At 34.9% G+C, this 5,644-nt stretch overlaps 1 pseudogene; it reads right to left on the bottom strand.

The window, feature by feature from the left end:
- Positions 1–1,400: 1,400 nt before the first annotated feature.
- On the bottom strand, positions 1,401–3,025 carry LOC112092895 (annotated as a pseudogene).
- Positions 3,026–5,644: the final 2,619 nt, after the last annotated feature.

Below are 5,644 nucleotides of genomic sequence, written 5' to 3'. Positions count from 1 at the left end.
ATAAAAAAAATTTTTTTTTTGTCCCTTTTTTTTTTTTTTTTTTTTTTTTTTTTTTTTTTTCTCGTTTGGGAAGCGTTTCATCTCCCAACAAAGTTGCTTCTTCTTTTTTTTTTTTTTAGCCAAAGGGTACTCTCTGTGCCACGTGAAGGCGCAAACACTGGGTGCCTTTAATCTTGTTTTATTAACTTTTTTTCTTTTTTGGTTCAATATCACTAAAAACTTAGGCGGTATTTAGAATTAATCCCATTTTTATTTTTTACATTTTTTAAGAAAAAAATGAAAACGTTTTCAAAATGGTATTTGAGAAAATAAAAAGAAAAAATAGAATGAAAACGATTTTTTGATTTAGTGTAAAATGAGAGAGAAATGAAAAATAACTTTTAGTCGTTTCTTATTTTTTGTTTTCATTTTCTTCTCTCGCGAGCAAAGAGAGAGAAAAAGAGACATTATTGAGTTTTTTTGCATTAAAAATAATCTCATGATAAAACTACCAAACGCATTTTTAAAAATTATTTCTGTCTAAAGATTGAAAACATTTTCATTTTTATTTTCATACAAAAAATAAAATCATTTTAGAAAGAGTTCCAAACGTGCCCTTAATTTCCCTATCCTTAGTTTTCTCGATTCTTTCCATTGATCGTTTGTGATTACTTATAGTGATATTTGCTAATTGTTTTCACGTCGCATATACACGAGTCTTTCACCCTGAAAATTTGACCATTACTTAAAATACGAAGCTTATAATAAATAAAATTTCAGTTAGTTTATAGTAATTAATTCTTTCATTATAAAGTCGTAAGATCCTCTTTTATTTTGAATTTTTTCATCTAGTTTGAATATATATATTTTTAATTAATTCTTATAAGACTGTAAAGTACAAAAAGATAAAGCTTAAGACCTCTTCATCCAGTGGCACTGATAGGTTTAGATGGAGTGAGATTTTGGTGGGGGATTGTGGGTTTAATCCCCGAGATAGCCTATACCGTGCGTGCCTGACCCAGGGTTTTGAATTTATAGAAATTATAGCTAATATCCTGTCTTTTAATTATTATACGTAAAAAAAAAAACATTTTTACTACAATAAGTAATAAATTGGACTTCTAATTCTAAATAAATATTTGTATGGAAAAAAGATGATTTCATTAAAACGTAACAGGGTGTTTAATATGGTTCAAATCGTGTAAAGTGGTCGATCATACGCACGTGCAACATCTTTTCAATCAATATATAGCCGAGGAATTCTAAAGTATATCGAATGACTTTTATTTGTGCATACAAACTTTGAAAAAATACATGATATTTGATCACGAGAGACTGTTATTTAGAATGAATAAAATAAGACTAAAGCTAATGGCAATGGTTATAATTTAACCTAACAAGGATCTCTAATCACAAGACTTTCAATATTGCGCAAAAAGAGACGGGATACTTTGTTCGTTTGTAAAGAAATTAGTTGGATCAACTATAGTCTTTACACGAACCAACCTGTTGAAATTATGCTTGAAGTACTTAGTACCCCAGATCCTCGCCCGTCTAATGTTATTATAAGCACTTGTGGTGTCACCCTTATCGTTATTCACCCCGATATCAAGGTCTCTAAAGTTGAGATATGCAGCCCTCGGATTTTTTGACACATAAGGAGTCATGTAATCATAAAGCCTTCTTATCCAATTTATATGCTTGTTGGATACGGTAGTATTTCCATCTTCTTCCCAACGCACCAAATAATGAATGTTGTAGAGGTTTCCAGCTCGGTATGGGAATGGGATTGCCGATTATGAAATCTTGTTCATTTTCCCTCCGAAAGGAAATAGATCAATCATAACTCCTCCTACCTCTTCTTCGTACAACCTTCCCAGTATTCCTTTGAATGCATCATCTGCAATAGGCTCTTTCACAAAGTCAGATTTAGCTTTGAATGAGGACATATTGTAATTAGATATCCTATTAAGTAGAACATCCAAGGATTCTCCATTTCTGAAGAAATTGTGATAGAGGAAGGATTCGACCCATCTCATTTCAGTGCACTCTTGTCTTAGCAAACCCAATTCGGGAAACTCTTTCTGCATCAATTCAAGGAGCCTATCCACGCCGCCATGGAATGTGGCGCGAAAGTAAGCTACTAGCACAATTTTTTTATTACCTTCTTTATCAATAGAACTCTCAGTTTGGAACCTTACGTAAATTGATAGATCCTCATCAACTTTGTCAGCACGGCGTTGCCATTGATGAAAAAGCTTCTTTGTTGCATCGTCCTCCATGTTCCTCCTCACATCAAACACAGTCACTGTCGATGGCACAGTAACTAGTCGAAGTTTCCATGCAAGAACGATTCCAAAGCTTGCTGGTCCACCACTACGTATGGCCCAAAACAAATCTTCACCCATAGATTTCCTATTAAGAATTCTTCCTTTAACATCGATTAATTCTGCGTCAAGAACATTATCTGCTGCAAGGCCATACTTACGTGTCAAATAGCCGTAGCCTCCTCCACCGATCTGTCCTCCAATACCCACAGTGTGGCAATCGCCGGCAGGAAAGGCGAGATTTTCACTTCTTTCTGCAATCCTATAATAAAGTTCACCAATTTGCTCTCCACGTCTACGCTGATCGATCTTAGGTTTCTCAAGTCAATTACAACAAACGGGATATTGGACACATAAGAAAGACCCTCATAATCATGGCCACCGCTTCGGGTTCTGATTTGCATACCATGTTTCTTGGAGCAAAGAACGGTGAGTTGAATGTGGGAGGAATGAGATGGGGTCACGATAACAAATGGTTTTGGGGTCGAAGCAGAAGAAAAACGATCATTTTGTATGGATGAATTCAACACAATGAAATACGAGGAATCATTTGGAGTACAGACAGTGGGTGTAGGAATGGAGGTAGAGTTGGACTTGGATATACGAGTGGCCAGGCAACGAAGAAAGTTTTCATGATTGTGATCAGCTGAAGCTGCCAATACAAATGAAAAAAGAAAGATGATAATGTTGGCAGCGGATGAAGAGAATGCAAAGTACATTTTTTTTCTTGACCAGTTTGTTTTTGGCATAAGATGAGAATAAAGGATAGTAATTGCCTCGTTTATATAGCTGGGAAATGCCAGCTGATTTATTATAATATTATACAAGTGCTGCTACCTTTCCATTGAATATTAAATAGCCCCACTTGATGAATCATGCTCGTACAGAATTTAAAATTCTCAGCAAGCAAACTTTGATTACTAGGTCAACAAAATGTGATTATACTGAATATAAAAACAAGGTTGACAAAATATATATTGTTTTATGCGTAGTATCATTCGAACTTTACATGGGAAATTATCATATCTCAAATCGTGGATTTTTCGCATAATTAAATTAGAACATTTCATACACTTTTTTTTTAAGGAACTTTCATATACTTAAAGTAATAATGTCACAGTGGGTTTCCTTGATTTGTCTACTGAAATGATCAGTCTATAAAAAAAATAAAAAATATAAACATGAAATATAAAAACAAAGAAAAAAAAATCGTCATACAACCAAAAGCTAGCAAAAAAAAATTTAACATTATGCTGATGCAACTTTTTAAAATAGCAATTGTTTATAGTTTATGATATGACATGTGAAGTGCGTCGAGAGAGATAAAAACAATATAATCAATTTTTTCTTTGAATGAAATTTAAATACATAATTAAACATACCTTAATTCATGTCCTTTTTTATCATTTTATGTGACGGTCTTTCTATAATAAGAAATTTTAAGGTAAAAAAGTGTGAAGAGAGTAAAAAAGGGTGTGAATAAAAAAAAAAAAACATTTTAAAAGGATTAGGAGGCCCGGTGGACTTATTTTTAATTCATAATATATGTTCAAAGTTACGCGGTGGAGTTGGGTGAATGGTGATTGATATTTAGGAATGGCTTTAACATAATAAAATATTAGTTGACCTTGGAAAATTATCGCATGTATATGAGTACGCGGTGGAGTTTGTTGAATGAAGGTTCTTATCTAGATACTTTTCAGAGTTTAATACAATGTACCCTGTAGAGATAGTTTTGATTTATTTATTATTATTATTATTATTATTTTGCTGAAGCATTTCGTGTAATTGTCATCGAAAACTATTTATTCAACTATTTTCGTTTACTGATGTACAATCCGCGTTACTTTTTTTCTTTTTTAAGTCTTGTATTGTTATTGTTTCCATTTTAAATACTTATAATTCAATTAATTTTTTCCTTAAGCATCTCAATTTTTACTACAATCCGCATTACTTTTTTTTTTTTTTTTTAAAAAAAAAAGAAAAGGAAAACACCATTTAAATTAAGCAGCCAAATCAGCAAGCACAACGGAAAATACAAAGCAAGGGATCATATGAACCCCAACAAAGTCATGTGTACAACTAAAGCCAAAAGAAGTTAAAATATGAGCAACTTTATTACCACTTCTATATATGAGAATACTCCCCCCTCCCCATAGAGGATAATAACTGAAAAATATGCTCTATAATAATACCTTCTTCGCCCATCGTTGAGCTTTCCTTAACCGCTTGAACTACACGGACAACATCAACTTCAACCACGCTGATGGAGAACCCCCGCTGTTGTGCGAAAATAAGGCCTTCCCGAAGGGCCATGCATTCGGCTAAAAACGGTGAGAAAGATCCCGCAATCCTCTTAGCCAGACAAGCACATACTATTCCTTCCCCATCCCTGATGACAGCTCCTATTCCAATGGAGCTCGTACCCTCTCGAACTGACGCATCATTATTAAGCTTAAAAAGTCCAGCCACCAGAGGTTTCCAGCGTACTTCACTAACAGGCACCGTAGTCCGATGTTTGGCCACCGGATCCCAACAGCTCTGAAACTCAGCAATTGTCAGCTCTGAAATTGCCCTCCACGTGAAGTTCTTGATTTTATTCGGAATATGAAGATCCCACTGTTTCCTCCACCACACACTATCCCCTCTCCCTCCAGAACTACTAGGAAAATTTCTTAGACTCATGGCGAGCTTGTAGCCCGCACGAACGGAATAGAGCCCCTTAGAATCATATTGCCACAACCAGAGATCTTCACTAGAGCCACAACTCAAAGGCATGTTGAGAATGATTTCTTGATCAATAGGGAGAAAAATATGGCGAATAAGCTCCCGGTTCAATTGCCTATTAATAATAAGATGTTCCACCAACCAATCTTCAGTTTCCTCAGTCACTGCCGTAATTGGACGGAAAGAATGAGGTCTAGGGATCCAAGTGTTGGAAAATAATGGCATCGAGTGCGCAATGGAATTTAAAAAAATTAATCAACGTCAAAGCCAACCAAGAACATGTTCATGATGCTATATAACATAAATACTAAAGATCTACATCGTACCTTTTGAGATTTAGGAAACTGCACGTCTGACAAATCAAAGCGTTCCAAACAGCAACCGGAAGAGCCTCAACCAACTGGTCTTCTTTGCTATTCTCGTTTCCACGATCGGAGTGCGGGTGGGCACACATCATTCAATCTCCTCTTGGTATTCTTGATCTCCTTCCAATCACAAGAGCGTCAAAGAAAAAATTGTTCTTGAGAATTAAACAATTTTTCCTCTCAGGAATCTTTTATCGATAGCCTCCAAAAAGTCTCTCAAGTAATCTTTTGATTCTCAAGTCATAC

This window comes from Morus notabilis, unplaced genomic scaffold, assembly GCF_000414095.1.
Source record: "Morus notabilis unplaced genomic scaffold, ASM41409v2 Scaffold358, whole genome shotgun sequence".
Classification (NCBI taxonomy): domain Eukaryota; kingdom Viridiplantae; phylum Streptophyta; class Magnoliopsida; order Rosales; family Moraceae; genus Morus; species Morus notabilis.
The sequence above is the reverse complement of the archived record's forward strand: the minus strand, read 5'-3'. Positions and strand labels throughout refer to the sequence as shown.